Source organism: Charadrius vociferus, unplaced genomic scaffold (assembly GCF_000708025.1).
Source record: "Charadrius vociferus isolate BGI_N301 unplaced genomic scaffold, ASM70802v2 scaffold243, whole genome shotgun sequence".
Classification (NCBI taxonomy): domain Eukaryota; kingdom Metazoa; phylum Chordata; class Aves; order Charadriiformes; family Charadriidae; genus Charadrius; species Charadrius vociferus.
Window position 1 is genome coordinate 461,019 of NW_009647684.1, and position 17,116 is coordinate 478,134.

The following is a 17,116-nucleotide window of genomic DNA, read 5'->3' on the forward strand; positions in this document are numbered from 1 at the left end:
AAGCCATGAGAATCCCCATCACTGGCTTTCTAAGAGAAGGAAACAGGGTGTTACATGGTTGTTTCGGTGTCTTCAGTATAGGTAAGTACAACATCCAGCATGTGTTTTGACGTGACAGAAATCTGAAGGCAGCCACAGATCATTGGCTGTGGAGTGTCCCACCTGTCCCACTCCCTTCCCCAGAGCACCAGAAGGTGCTGCAGCATCGGGTGGCACTGAAAGTGAGGGCAGAAACTCATCAACCAAAAGGGAGGGCTGGAGTGAGGAAACCTGTTTGCTCCCATATCTGCTTATTGTCCAGTGATCCCTCCCAATGACCTTTCCCTCCAGGGGCTTTGTACGCAGGAAGTACCTCCGAGTGTTAATTATGATTGATTTGCCATGCTTTTAGATGACTGTTTATATCATCCCTTGCCCTCAGTGACCTTTCTGAGACCACTCAACAGAGCAATCCAGTCTATACACTAATATAGAAGAAGGAAAATTCTGATGTTTGTTGCAAAATTGGCCACATTTGCTGTTATTTCTTGCAAAAATCAGTCTCAGTTGACTGAGGTGAACTAGGAAGGCTGTATCTGGATTAAACAAATGGTAACTTCAAGGAATTTTTCTGAAAATGCCAAATAATGCAAAAAGTACATGATTTCCAATATAAAAGACAAGAAATGTTTATCTGACTTATGAAAACTATATTCCCTTTCTTTTGAAAGACAAAGCATCAAAATATGGAGTCGTCAGTTCACAGCATGTGTAAAACGTATACTATTTGGAGGGCAAGGGGGGGGGAAATTGTCTTCAATATGACTACAAAGGGCTAAGCACTTATGTTCTTGATTTTTCAATAAATGGGTGACAGTAATCTGTCTGTTCAGAAGACAAACTATAACCACCACTGAGTATAAGGTATTGGTAACAAGTAGCTAGCATTTTAGCTTTTTATCATACCCATAGCACTGATTTCTAATATTAATTCAGGAATCTGTTTTGCTGCCGTGTTTTCTTTTTTACTCCCCAGACAAAGGAGGAGTTATTCTTCAGTAAAAGAGCTCTGAATATACCGAACTTCACGTGCAGTCTCCAAACATCTTGGTTTGTCTGATTTAGCTGGCTGAACTCTGTACGTCTAGCCTGGTGGTACCCTGTATCTGTCCCTCTATCTTTCAAACAGAGTGCTTACCTTATAAATGCATTTCTGAATATTAAAAAAGTAAAAATATGTATGTCACTCTTAGTCTCCAGTCAGGCTGCTGGCTTCTTCTCTTTACCAGCAATATGTTATATGTATTGCTTTTATGACTTTAATTGGGATATTCTGTGGATTCATTATTATTATTATTATTATTATTATTATTATTATTATCATCATCATCATCCTCCTCCAAGAAAATCAATTTGTTGTCAAGGTAGCATTTACCTCCCAAAATACCCCACAGAAACTGCTGTCAGAAATGATTCTTTAACAATGACAGTGAGATTGACAGGGCTTCTGTGCTGTCTTAATACAAGCACAGATAAACAATTAGTGTTTTCCATACAGAAAAGGCTGCAGTCAAAATAATAAACACAATAACTGTATTAATTACTGTTTTAGCTATATCTCAGTACAGCTACTGTTGATCTAGATTTTAGTATTAGAATTCAGTCTTTAGTAGTCTGTAGGAGTTTGGACAAATGAAATGCCTCACAGAGGCTTTGGAATTTTTACATCTCATTTCTTGCTTTTTTCTAGAATTTTGCATAGAAGTGATGGGGTTCTGCAGCTTTGTAGTTTTGCCTTCAAATATATACAAATTACCTACCTAAAGGTAAAGGGTTTTTGACCAAAGATTTATCTCACATGAAAGATTTTTTTACCTTATCAAGAAAGCCGGAGTTTTATTAAACTCTTGTCTCTTTCCCAGGCTTCCATCTTCAGCCACTTGTTCCCCTTCTTGTACAACAGTTATAAACTCTTTTCAGCAAGGATAATCATACTGTTCATGGGACCTCTGAGTGTACTTTGCATCCTCTAGATCTTGACTGTTAAAATATTTTCTTTTTTTCCTTTTTTGATTAGAAATGAATCTAAGTTAAAAACTTCCAGAAGAATAACTGTGGACTTTTGAAAGAGTATATACTCCTTATATTAGTTCTGAGCTTTCCTTCCACCCCCCTCAATTTTCAGTCCTTTTGACTTGTACAAGCAGCTGCAGAAATTAAGATACAGATGGGAGGAAAAAAGTAAACTGATGAAATGTGAATTTGAGCCCATGTCCCTGAAAAGTCCTTGTGGCTGGTCAATAATACAAGGAAAATGCCATGAGCTAAATCTTAATTCCTGTGCAGTTATGCAAAGGGAACTTGCATTTGGACCCAAAAGGTAACTTCCAGCTGCCATAAAGGCACTGTAGTTCCCATAATAGTGGGCAAAAGATGTACATGGGGGAAAAAACAACAGTATAGGTATGCAAATCCAAGGAAAAAAAAAAAAAGTGTTATGTCCTGAGAGGATCAAAGCCTGTGTCCTCCTAGCAGCAGTGTGCCTGCCAGTATTTTGGTTACTGGTAGCAGTCATGGTACCTTGCAAAGGTCAAACAAGATAAGTGATCCTTGTCTGCTCCACCTGGCCGGGGGGCACTGCAGCAGCGCACCGGGGGATCAACTGTGGACTCAACCAGTCAGGCAGACATGCAGGTGGGTCCAGCTTGGGCTTGCTTCAGGTAAAACTCATGCTTGAATCCATGCAAACAGGTCTGCAACCTACGATGTCTCTAAATCACAGGTGAATAAGACTTTGCATAGAGGGAGCATGGTCTTGTGCCCATAGGCTAAAGGCAATGCAGGCAGTAGTGTTATCAGACCTCAGAGATGAATACCTTTGAGCTGTCAAAAATTGTACTGTTTTGTGCCACACCAACATCAGAGCCTTATAGCATCAGAGGACCAGAACAAAGCTCACAGCAACCTTTCCTGCTTTGCTCACTTTGGACACGAACCAGCCATTCCTCTAATATACTTCAGGTATAGGGGTAAAATTCAGGTGCTTGCTAAAGTTAAAGGAAGATTTTCTATCTCAACCCATGGGCTCCAAGCCTCTCCTAAAATACCCAGATTGTCAGGGGTGGATACAATGGTCTAAGGTATCCTACATGAATTTACCTCAGTTGAAAAATAAAATAAAATGAACTATTTTTTTTCAAAAGTGATCATGGAATACTTCCAGATAGAAACAGAAAAACAAAGAAACTGTGAAGATATATTTGGATGTAAGCTTTACTGTCTCACGGTGAACCAAATCTAACAGTTTTTACTCAGGCAAAACTTCCATTTAAGTTGCTGGGAGCTTTGCCTAAGTAATCACTAAATAAGGTCTGTAGGATTTGGCTCTACGTTTATGTTTGTTGCTGGTTTCCAATGAATGGGTTTTGCTGAGATACATCACTTCAGTATCTAGCAATTTAATTCATTTACAGAAATGTGTAAATTCCACCAAATAAGCTGTATTCAGGCAGGTTTGGGTTTTTTTTCTATAGCCTTTGTTTGGCCTTAATAGGCAGGCTATCTCTTGCATTACTAAACAGATCGGACTCCAGGAGTATTCTCATGGGAGAGCGGAGTGTTGCAGCCTCTGATAGCGAAATTCCCAGCCTCTCTCTGCCCCCTCCCTCTCTCCCCTAGGTTAAGCAGCTGTAAAAAAGCTTAAACCATTTCAGTGAGGCAGACCTGCAGTCGGGCCACACCGTACCTGATGAATCTGTCAGTCTCCTTTGCACAGCTGTTTCCAAAGGCTGTCACTATATTGTTGGGCCTTAAGAGCAGTCTCACTGGATTGCCTTTGGACTCTTTCTCCTGTAAAAAAAAAAAAAAAAAGAAAAAAAAAAAGAAAAAAAGAAGAAGAAAGCCTATAAAGGTCAGACCAAGGACACTTCTGCAGCAGGCTGCCCAGCTCAGCTTGGGAAGTTACCTTATTACTTCTCACTTTTTACCTTGTCATTTAAAAGCAGAGTGAACTTTATACCCCATCAGAGAAAATATCTCCAGTGAATATACCTGAAGTAGATGCACTGTCAGGTATCAGATTGGGAAGGAATCTGCAGTTTGACAAGATCCTGCCTGGAGCCGCTGCTTTATCCACTCATATTTACTGCTGGGAACCATCATCTTCCCAACAGCTGCCCAGCCTTTGCCTTTGGGCGATATGAACCCACTTTCAGGAACTATTTTTATTATTATTTATTATTCCTATAGTGCCATAAGTGTGCGTGATGTTTTCCAGACTAATTAAGAAGACAGTTCCCTGCTCCAAGCAATTTGCAATCGCCTTTGAACAATAGTTTACTGCTATTGCCCTCCAAGCCAAGCTCTAGTAGTATAATTATAGATAGATGGAGAGATAGAAAATGCACAAACACATATGGAGATAGCCCCACAAGAAACAGAGAGAAAAAGATTAATTTATTTGGTCTGACTGATGTGGTTTCTGAGGAATATACAGGTATAAATCCAGCCATGAAAACTAAAAACTTTCCTAACAGGGGAACATTTTGGGCCAGCACTGCATATTGAGTAAATGAGACTAATCTTCTGGAAATCAATAGGGGACTGAGTTACACAACTGGAGAATTTGCCCCTTCAGTTGAAATGTTTGTGGGAACGCTGCTTTGCCTTTCTTTCTCTAACACACATTGCTGCAGGACATGGGGGGGGTGTGTGCATCTGTGTGATTCTTTTGGCAAAGGAGGTGGACTGACTGAAGTCTTTAGGTAGACAGCAAAGACTGATGGATAATTTTGCATAAGAGAAGTTCCCAGTTTAAAACCAAAACCATACCAAAAGCATCCCCAACAAATGCTACAGCTAATCTTATTTGCATTAGAGATTGCTTTTGTTCAACCTAGGGAGGAAGCAAGTTTGTCTGAGAGCCACACTTTAATACTTTCATCTCATAATAGAAGATTTACAGGTATGGACCTAAACCAGTGTCGACTCCCTACTAGTTTAATGCAAATTAGGAGATGAATGCTCATGGGAACAATACAGAAATGCTTCCACATGACTTCCTCCCACTGAATTGCTGATATAAGGCATTTAATACTGACAGCAGGGAAAAGTTTCCCCTAGCCTCCCCCCCACTCCTTCCTTCTGAATAAAGTTATTAAAGTAGATCAGACTAATTAACAGTAGCTTATCCCTATTGATTGAACCAATTCCTGTTGTGGAGGTGCCGTAAGAATGCCTGTACTTCGTTGTGGAAAACCTGCATTAGGGAGAACAGTATAGTTGGTTGTTTACTGATTGCTTTTAAGGATTTTAGCCATTATTCTTTACGTCTCACAGGCATGTTGAAGCCATATGTGAAGGTATGTAAACATGCACATAGAGGTATCCTTTGCTGAATCATTTTTGGTTAATGTTTGGATATAACAGAGGGAAGCATAAAAGCAAACAACAGCCCTTACAATGGCTCTACATGTTTATCTTTTTTAGTCTTGAATATTTAAAATTGCTAACATAAAAATCACCTGATGATTTAGTTTAACTAATATATTCTAAGTAAATATATTAGGGAATATTAGGAGAAAGCTTAGAAGTAAAATGTTCTTGTTTAAAAAACCTTTAACATTGTAAATGATTTTTTTATAATACTACCACAATAATAATCTAATATCTTTAGGTAACATACATCTCTACAGTCTGCTTGTAACCCTGTATTGGTTATAAATTTACACTGTATTATTGCTGCTTATACTTCTGGCTGTAGGATGATACAAATGGCTGTATATTTTCTCAACTAACAGCAGCTTGTTGTGGAACAAAAGAAGAAAACCAATCTGCTTAATAGCATACTAGGCTTTTTTCCTCTTTCAAACACTATCACTAAACTACTTGGACACTGGGGTATTTCAGCATTCGGGTAATGCAAAATATCTTTTCTCATCTCAGCTCAAAAGTGTAACTAAATAGTTACCAAAGGACTTAAAAAAAAAAACACCAAAACACTATTTGCAAGTTCAGTGTTTGTTACAATTTGTCATTCAGTTTACCGATCAGAATCAAAACATAATTTTTCCTGCATTTCTTTTTTCCTATTTTTTTTGCTGACTGTTATACTTAATATTTCTGCATTGAAGTAATATTTTGATGTTCCTTAAATAACATACTTATTTTCCTCTAAATTCTTTATTCTTAATCCTTTTTTATCACTTTTATTTTTTAATTGGGGCTAATCAAATGCTGTTGCTGTCCGAGATGTGAACAACTTGACTCACAGGAATAGCCATTCAAATTCCAGACAACTCTTCCACCCCCGAGTATTTATTATTAATAAACACTGAAGTCAACAGGGTTAGGTGGCTGTTGTTTTCTTGGGGTTTTGTGTTTGTTGGCTGGGCTTCATGAGCAAAGTGCATTCAGGATGGGGATGCAAATCTGTCTCTGCTTCTTAAAGGCTGAGTGTCCAGGCAAGAAGTACTTGTAAGCCCCAAGGAAAGCTGTGTGTAGGCAGGAGATCACACTGGGGCTGCATGGAAAAGGCCAAAATGCAGATGTACCATTAGGTAGTTCTGACGAGCCCTGAAGACTGATAAGACTGGTACAAGGAGGTTCACATCCTGGCTGTGGGGTCTGGACAGCCCAGTGCTGGGAAAAGATTGTGCCGTCCTACCCGCACCAGGTTAGAGAGGGCTAACAGCTTGTAGGGTAGGTTTTCCTCTCAGGGGCACACCGCACACAGGTCTCAGCAAGATTGTAAAATGTTTGTTAATCTACAGTTCTTTCTCTACTTCATTAGTTGCACACGGTACTGTGGGAAAGTGTTTCTGGTGCCCAAATAAGAGGCAGACATGAGTCCATGTGGTTTTCCCAACTGCTGGGCATCACAAGCTGAAATCCAGTGTTGCAGGCAAGCATGCAAATAAAAGAAGGGTGCCCATATATCAGGGTAAGCGTAAAAATAGTTCATAAACAAATTTAGCCTTTTGCCTAATGAACAATACAATGAGTTGTGAGGATCTGTAAGCTTGAATGCATGCCTATTTCAGTATTTAGACTAGATCTGACCTCTTTAAATAGGGATTTAATAAGTTTCTAACAGTATGTAATCAGAAGGGCTGCATAAGCCCAGAGATGTCAAACACTAGCTGCTCATGTCTACGTCCTATCCTGGTATCTATTCCAGGTACTCTGAATATGGTGTGCTTGCTGAAAACCTTGGAGCAGCAAACTGCTGGCTAAAAATTTGAGGATACGCATTATTAAAGCTTGCTGAGTCTGACCGTACCACACTGCTCTGCTCGTTTCAGTCGTTTTGCTGCTGTATTAAATTTTGTTGTATTTGTATTGAAGTGTTTGAAAATAGACTAGAAATAGTGCTAGAAACTTGTATTGTTCATAGGGCACAAACGACAGTCCCTTGCTGATCCTCTTCCAATATTACTTTAAGCGTTTGACTAACTTCTCTCATACATAGCTCTTCCTTTTGTCCTCTCCCCAAGGGGAATATAATCTGTGTAATCCAATGTTTGCATTATAAAAAGTTCTGTCTGTAGTCAACCTGTAAACCAAGAATCGTCTTTAAAACAAGGACATGCATTTCAAAGCCTATACATCCCTGATACAATTTGTCCCCCTTCAGCCAAACCCATGAGTCTGTTTCAAAATGATCAAGGCCTTTGCCTAGCAGTAGGAGGAACTGTTAATCCCTTGGTTTCATGATCACCCTCTTTAAACAAAAAAAACCCAACACCAAAATAACCCAAAGGAGGAAAATTAATAGGCCAGAACATCATTGTTGAAAAGAAAAACAGCAGCAGTCAAGCAAGGAATGTGTGGACCACACGGCCAGCAAAAAAGATACTGTAAAAAAAATTGTCATTCACTTGAGCCTTTACTAGAAGGAAACTTAGGTACTGCAAATTTTGCACAACCTTATGCTTCCTGTTGAACATGTTAAATGGGTTGAAAGGCATAGCAGACACCTTTGCTTGGATTCATAAATAGGCTCCCACCTCATATTAAAGGCCTGAGTTTAATTTGTTTAATATTCCCACCACTAACGATGCCTATTTAAGACATCCTTTTAAAAGTTTGTAACATTAATTTAATGGAAAAATGCCAATACCGCTCTAAGAACTCTATTAGATTTTCTCCCTGTTAAATTAATGTTACTAACTTTTAATGGATGTTGTAATTAGATGTTATTATTAACGGGAATATTACCCAAATTAAAATCAGACCCTGAGAGAGAGACAACTTACGTTTACAAGTGCATTAAGCATTAGTATCTGGACATTATACATACAAACTGGTGGAGCCAGATGGCCTTTGCTTTGTTTCCCCCCTGTAACCTGCTACAGAACCAGGCACACATAGTTTTGTTAGCACATAATGTCTGCAAGAACAGCACAACTATTAATGCACCCACTTACAAAAGGAAGTGATGGTTTCTCCACCAGCTCTGGAGTAGGAAAGGGGAGCTCCATCTCCCAATTTCACACTCAATTTAAAGGGTCACTCTCAAACCGGCCTGATTGGGTTCGGCAGCTTGAAATTGATTGTTTTGGTTGTAAAGCTTGCCTGCCTTCCTAGCCAATTTAAAAAAAAAAAAAAAAAGAAAAAAAGAAAAAAAAAGACTGCTAAGCTACTAGCTTATTATGAGCTGGAGAGCGGTGTGAGAAGGAATGTCATGAATTCAAAGCTACTGAATCCAGTCTATTTAGGGCACGGGGAAAATGACAAAAGTGCCGTTGTTTGTGAAAGGTGAGAGAGACAGTCCTTCCTTTTTCTTCTCTATATTTACGGTTTTGGCCCACTTTACCCACAAAATTTCTGCTGTGTGCTCTTACCACACATGTATAGGTTAGGAGTTAGGGCTCAGCTGAGGAGAAACATGACCACTTTTACCAAAAGCTCACAGTTATCTCAGAAGCATCCTCCTGCCAATTTGGGAGTATTTTTTCTTGTATTTCCACAACAACAATGGACTCTGCATTGGCAAGTAGGAAAAATCAAATGCTTTTGACATTACAAGCATATTCTGAGCTACTGCCCTTGATTTTAGACTCCTGTTCAATTTTTTTTTTTTTTTTTTCAGAAAAGAAGCAGCCTGGTTGTATTTTGGAAGGGAAATGTATTTCAGCAGTTTCTGTTGTGAACAGAGTTGCTGTTCAGCAAATATGGGATGAAATACGTGTTGCTTTAAAAACAAAGAGTTCAAATCCAGTAACAGCTGATTGAACAGTTTAATGCAGAGGAAGGAAATAAATTAGTAGAAAGCAAATTTAAGAAATTAGAGAAACAATATATGTACTTAATGTGAGAAAATATGGCTTATCCTGTCCTACAAAACATATAATACAAATCTTTCAAAGAAGTAAAAAGTAAAGACCTTGGGCATTGCCAGTCAGTGTGGTGGTGCTCCCTTTGCACTGGCAATTCTTTGCTCATGTCAGGTCTGCAGTGGGATCGGTTTTCCTAATTTCAACTCCAATGGGTATGTCCATGAGACAGAAAGCCCAAATTTCAATGAACAAATAAAAAGGGTTGTTTTTTTAGCATTTTGATTGCTTGCTAGACCTACATAGTGGCAGCAGTTACTATTTTGGAATGTGTTGCTGCTGGCTCAGAGCTGAATCTACAAGGATAAGGACAGAGCTAATTGGTTATTTTCTTTCAAAACTGCTTATTGACAAAATATAGTATATTCTTTTCAAGGTGCAAAAGTGTTGTATGTTTCAATATGTGCTGGGCGGGGTGGGGAAAGCCAGGAATAAGCATTTCCTTTTTCTGTTTGGGTTAGGCTTTTGTCTTTTCTTGGCTCCACCACCCTGTTCTTTTAGCGAACAAAACAGAAAACATGTAGTGGCAGAAAATGGAGAAATGGCACATGAACAACTCACTCTCCCTGGTGAAAGAGATTTTACGTTTAGATTACTTAGTCTTTCCTTTCAAAAATTGTAAAGGCTTGTTATGAAAAAAAAAATTCCTAGTTAAATCAGGGGGAGGAAAAAACCCAGCTCCAATAAAAGAGCTAACGTCAAGAAAGTGTAATTATATCATAGACGTCCTGTCAGAAAAAGAAACGCCTGTATCACACCCAGGAGTTCCTCAGTACTTGCCATTGTAAGCCTGGCAGCCATTTTAGCGCTAAACCATGACCCTTGGCTCCCTCTCCCCTCCGCATCACTCCCACATCAAGGAAATGTTTCCCTTTTACAGTAATCAGCATCTTCCCCTGGCAGACTTAAGAAGTATGTACTGATGCTGTCTTACAGTGGCCTTGAAAACATGGGAGAAGGCTGAAGCTTTTTTAAGTGATGAGAAATTCTGAAGAAAAATTTCACAGTCAGCAGCAGTTTCCACAGTTCCTTGACCACCAGCACTGCCAAATGCCCATGGACATAAATACACTTTGTGCAAATAAGAGAGTGTTTCAGAAAAGAGGCTACACCTTTAGTCAAGTTCTAAAGTCAAAACCAAAGCAATAAAGTTGTAGTAGTTTTATCCTAATCACCCTAGTATTAATGTCAGAGTAAATGGGGTGCTCTTGCTGTTTCATAATGAGGTTATCCACGGATATCTACAAGACAAAATTTAGTTTAATCTTCTGTTGTTATTCCATATTATTATTTTAGTCACAGCTATTAAATAAATCACTAAACAGATGTAAATTGAACAGCATTCAGAAACCAGCCTGGAGCAAAAAAATCAGGTCTTTTAATATATTTTTTAACTTTCATCTCTCAAGTGTCTTTTTTTCTTTTTCTATGAATAGTGTGCCAAAGGATTCTTGAAATGCCAAATACTACATACTCATAAATGCTCAATAGGCAAAGTGCCTCTGCATTCACATCATGGGCTTTGTCTTCGCCACTGCTGCTGTGTTTTTGGCTTTCTATCATTGGAAGGCTGGTAGATGTGATAGTAAAATATGATGGATGTTTTAAGGAATGAGATAATATTATTATTATTATACAAATAATTGTATTATTCTATACATAATAAATATTATATTGTTAAATAAATAATAACTATTATATTATTATATAAATAACAGACTTTGTCCTCCATAAACTGTGCGCACTTTGAAAGGTGCCGGGACTACAGGAGGTAGAATGAAGGTATCACCCTTTCTTATGACATTTCTGTCTTTGAATATAAAATAGACAAACCTGTGCTGTGGTAGTAGATTGGGTGCATAAACAGATAAATTTTTCATCAGTGCTTCATCCTTTTTGTTACAGGATATGAATTCTTACTTTTTTTCCTTTTGTCCTAACATTATAGCCGATCAAGCTACTCCAAGAGTGGCCACCCCATGGCGCACAGGCTGGATGTATATTACTGGAGCAATGTTCCTCCTGTCATTTTCCAAAAGCCTCACAGATGCTGTGATGGACTAGGTTCTGTGCCAGACAACATTTTCAGAAGCTCATTCTATACTGTGTCCCGTAGGGATGTGTGGTGTCCCCCCACCTTCATGTGGCCAAATGCGCATCCATCATACCATACAAAGGTAGGTTCCCCCATTCCCCCATTGCAAGGCAGTTGCACTTCCATCCACATAATGGGAATGGAGTGTAGATACAGCTTGGATCTCCTCTGGTGACAGCAGTGGGGACTTGTCTGTCACCATAACCTCTCTGAAATGCAGGTTCACCCTTGCAATGGGCACCTGGCACATGAACTGCAGCCACCTGCATTTTGGCCATGTCATGAACGAGCATCCCATTATATGATTGTGGTATGCACGCCAAGAGGGTCCTCAATGAAGTCTGTTGGGCATCTCTGAACTTTTCAGGTTTGCAATAATCGTAGTGTGAATACGAACTGTATTTTCTCCCTTCTACACCTTACAGGGGAATAGAAAAACAGAAAGTGATGGAAACAGGAAAAACCTTACAATGGGAGTGCTTCTGCTCTTTCTACGTTTGCCTCCAAATGACAAGCTGTCTGCAAGTCTTTTGCCATGCCTTTTCCTTCCTCTAGCTGTCTATCCCCAATGTGAAGAGAGAAAGATTTATGTGGGTTTTAAAGTGAACCTAGATAAATTTCTTTAAACTGGATGACCTCTGACCCTACCTCATCTTATCCCTCTCCTTTTCACTCAAAGCCAAATTCCTGTTGACTTGAATGAGAGCAGGATCAACTCCTCAGTTAATTATGTCTGTTAATATTATGTGACATATTAGATTGCAGTAAAATGCATGAAGATCAAAAAGGAGCTAGTCAGCGCGGGTAAAGGAAAAGGCATTGATGTGTAGAAATCGGTGTGACTGGAGCATCCCCCTCATTTGTGCTCAGGCTCAGAAAGCGTGGGAGGAGGTGATTTCTCAGAATTGATGTTCTGCAGACCCCTTTCCCTATATCCTTCATTCACACGGATTCAGTGAGAGGACATGTGCAGGGCTTCAGGGCTGCCTCTTGGACTACCGAGCATTTCCTGCCAAAGGTCAGCAGCTAACAGCTACAGCTTGGAGAGTGTGGGGAGATATCATCCAAGGCATAATGGTATGAGCCAAAGCTAATAAGCACACCAGTATCTGAAGAGGATACTGTATCACTGATGCTCCAAATTGAATCGTAACTCAAAAAAACCCCAAAAGACTGGTGAACAATCTCATTTTAAACCCATAGCATTCTTGCAGAATTCAGATATCAGGGAGATAAAAAGCTCCTCATTTCATCAGAATTATAATTTTAAAAACATATTCAAAAGAAAATTATGCATGCAGGTAAAAATGTCTGAGTTCATAGGACTCTGGATTGTTGGTCTGTATGGGATAGACCTTAGCTCTTCAACTGCCTTTTTTTTCCCCCTCACAGAAACCGAAAAGTTAAATTCTTTTGTTCAACCTTGTGTCTTCCAGTTCTGTGCTCATTCATACATACACAAATCAGGAATTTTGTGAGGGAGATCAGGAGCCAAAAAAGTTAGCTTTGATCCACTTTGAAGCCCTTGTGCTTCTGTTCGAGCTGGCATTTGTAGTACTTGAAAGGATTCAAATTTTTTACTGTATAACTAATGAGTGAAATCACAAGCCTGTCAGGGCAGCATATCAACAAATCTGGGTAACTAGTGAAGAACTCAGCACTGCTGTACTTTATTAACAGTTTTCCTCACTATAGGTGACAACTATGGAGTCCGAGAATGCAAGAACATGTCTTCTACTGCCAAGGACCAGCTGACACCCACGGAGGCAGAGAATGGCAAAGGCTGCATGCACCAAAAGGGAGGAAGTTTATAAAAAGATTTTTGTTTTCATTCATGCTGTGACCTAAGTAACGTCCCAGTTTAAACATTAAACTCAAGGTCATTAACTTGTCACAGTGATTTCTAGTTTAAAACTTTATAGTAAAATAAGAGTTAAGAAGGCATGAAAAGGCTCATTAATTGATATGATAAAGCTTGCTGAAATGTAACCCTTTCCATACTTCATATAGCTAGAGACAGTGATTTTAAGTTATATTGTTGAAACTACATGCATCGTTTAAGCCAGTGAGCTGGCCGATTCATGTCATACCTTATAGATAAGACTATGTAAAAAATGTCATTCCAAGAAAATAAAATATCAGGGGTTCGGTCCCTCTTTTGCTAAAAATAGAAATATTTTGAGAAATTAATAGTTTGCACTTTGGAAATACAGGAGAAACAGGCAATTACATGTTGCCCATGGAGTTGCAGTCTGATGTCTGTACCAAATGATTTACACAAGAAAATTGGCCATGTCTCATGCATCACTATTAATTTTTACACTTCAAAATAGGCACAATTGAAGCCGCGGCCAGCGTACTCTCTTGACATTGATGTTACATTACTGCCAGTCTCAGTGCTTTAAAGTAGGTGAAATTACATCATTTCATTTTCATTAGAAATCTGAATGCTGCATCATTCTGGAGAGCTCTGGAGAGCTAGTAATATTCATTCTAAATTTTCACTGAAAGTAATAATTTGAATTTTCTGTGGGGTTTAATCTTATCTCCTAACTGTGCGTGGTGTTTTTCTTTCCATCTTAGTACAGACACTTTCAACCAGCTTCATTTATTAATGATCGTGATAGATGAAACACAGTATATTTCATATTTAAGGGAAAATGGCTGATAACAAAAAGCCAACATTTACCACAACCTGTTTTCCTTAGTTAGAACAATTGAGCATAACGGCACTCAGGTTTTGAGAACTGGAGATTGCCAAAGTAGACGAGCTGCAGTATTGGTCTTGTTAGCCCCTATCACTCTCCTTGTAATTACCCTTTCTGTCCCAGAGTATCGAAGGTTTTGTTGAGAAATATCTGGATTCCAAATGAATCGCTCACCTTTGTCTCAAATTGCCTGTAGGACAGTAGCATCCCAGAGCAGTGGGCGGTCTATGCCTCTGCTGTTTGAGAAAGAGCTGATAACTCTCAGCGTGTCTGTGCCTGGTGCTCAACACTTCATTACATACATTACTCGTGTAAGACAGAATCATGACATTTTTCCCCTCCACATTTACGCTCTTTATACCAATGATTCACAAGTAGATGTTACATGTACAGGCTGGTCTTTAATCAAATGTTATTAATTGGGATCTATTGTTATGTAGGAAAAACAATGTCAGGTATGAAAATTAAAGGGAAACAAGCAAATCGTGAAGGTTTTTCTCTCATTCTGGTGAATGATTTGGATGGGTGGAAAAAATGTTATTTATCAAATTGCTTGATTGTCTTCTGCAAGTTCAAGTTCATAGTGAGCAAATGCTTATAAAATTCAAGTGCTCTTTTTAAGTTAGAAAGCGGGTACACTGGTAATACCTCTTCATTGCTTCTCAATGTTTGTATAAATACAGCCAAATATTTACTTCTTACACATTTTTCCATCATCTCAATATCAGGCCTTCAGCTATGGTGTCTGCAAATACTGAGTCCACCTATATTCTGATTAGATAAGGGGGAGATTCTTTTTCTTACTTATAAGATTCAAACTTATTTTGGTTCAATGACACTTATATTCGTTTTACCGTGGGTAAAATTTATATGCCAGATTGCTTTGGTTTTTTTCTGTACATGCAGTATACACAAACTGCTAAATAACTACTGGGTTATTATATTATATTGAAGATGGATAAAATGGAAAATAATTCTTTTACATTTCAACTGAACCTTGACATAACATCTGTATATTTAGCAGTATACCTAAAGCTATACAACATCAGAAATAATGTTGAGAAATGTACATATTCATTATTAGCTATGAAAGAAAATATAATAAAAAATTAAAATATGCTGATAGTAAATGTATTTAACACTGATATACACCGCTTACTTTCCACATTTATGAGACCAAGGCCAGCAAAGCACTGGAATATGCTTGTAATAAGGCTGGAAATTGAGATGTATTCCAGCCCATAATTGAGCTGGACCCTTGCAGGAAGAGTCAGACCCTTCTTAATTCTTTTCAAAATTTCTCATTACACCAAAGAATTGCACTGTGCTGGAAACCAGCGAACTGTCTCTCCAGCAGTAGTGTTTTCTAAGCAGTAGTATTTTCTAAGTGTAAAGCCATTTATTGAATATAAGCATTTCAGATGTTCATTAGCTTTATTATATCTTCCTGTTTATAATTTTCCTAAGTTTGCAGAGTTCAAAATGAAAACTACATTTTCTGTCACATTACTAGCAGTTTTATGCACAAACACAGTGAAATAACTGTTTTGCTGTAAATCAATTTAATGGTTTTCACTATAAATGTAATTGGTAATTTTTTAAACGGTAACTAACACTTTATAATACAGTATTTCTATATATAGCAAACAGTTCAAGGGACTTAATTACACAGTGACAGAGACTGTTATGTTCTCACTGTGTAATTTTAAAAACTGTTTTTACAAAAAGGAGCAATTGAAATTTGTCAATTTAGGAGTGACAAAAATGTTTTTGACTGTAAATGCAGTACTTAAATTGTTGTTTTACCAGTAGACTTGTCACCTTGGTGTAGCTGGATGTCATAAAAACAGTTTAAAACTGTAAATTTAACCATTAAATATAATGGCAAAGCTATCGTTGGCTAGTACTTGTTAAAATTGCAGGGATTAAAAATTGGATGAAGACATAAAATATGACCATTAAAATTGCATTTTGGGGGTTGCTTTAAGTGTATAGCAATTAACACCAATGGAAGTACTGCCATGAAAATGATATGATTTTACACCACAGAATTATTTAAAATAAACTCTTGATGGTTGAGGTCCCACATAGAGAGAAGCAGAGCTCCTTCTTATGCCTAAAAATGAGGCTGAAGTTAGAAGTATTTAGGAAAAAAAGGTATTAACCCCTACCACTACAGCCACAACACTGATTTTGGTGAGCAAATCGTGTAAAACCTTGGACTATAACTGGAGTAGGAAAAGCACTCAGGGAGCTGCTGTAGAACTAAACATGAAGTAGCCCCCATTTTCTCCTCCTACCCCTCATGTCCAGCAGCGCTCCAAGTGCTGTATCACTTTGCACTGCACTGATGTTCAGGCAAACCGTGAACCATGTACATATGCCTACACCGATTACGGCTCATCAACACTGAATATCAAACTTCGGAGGCTTAGATAAAATAAGGCTTCCAAGCACAACAAAAACAAACCAAACCAAAAAAAAAAAAAAAAAGCCTGTGAGTTTCCTAGTTGGGAAAATCCCTATTGGTTTGTAAGGAAAAGTGATGACCGCTGCTTGTGCACAAAACTGTCCGGCTGGTTCCCTAGCTTCTCACTCTGCCAAGCACAGCGTGCTTGCGTTCATTGGAAATGCAGCGGGGAGGAGTGTGAAAGAAAACATGTAGTACTAAATGTACTCGAGTGCTTGCCGACTGAAGGTGGAGAAAGCAAAGCACCATTTCAAGTGAGAGGAGCACAGAGGAGAGGCAGAACTAAGCACCATCCACTGTTGGCTCGCTTCCTTGCTCCCATATAAATGTAGGACAGCAACTGTGTTTCTACACACTGCATTATTTTGATCATTTACACCAATAATGAAGAATCCTTCTAATCTGCAGGCACTGCCACTGCTTTCTCGCTAACTCTCTGCCAGGACAAATGCAATATCCAGTTTCACCAAGAGGAACAGCCTTCCAAGGAGCAGACCTGCGCCCAAAGTCCTGGAGCTCCTAAGAGGTC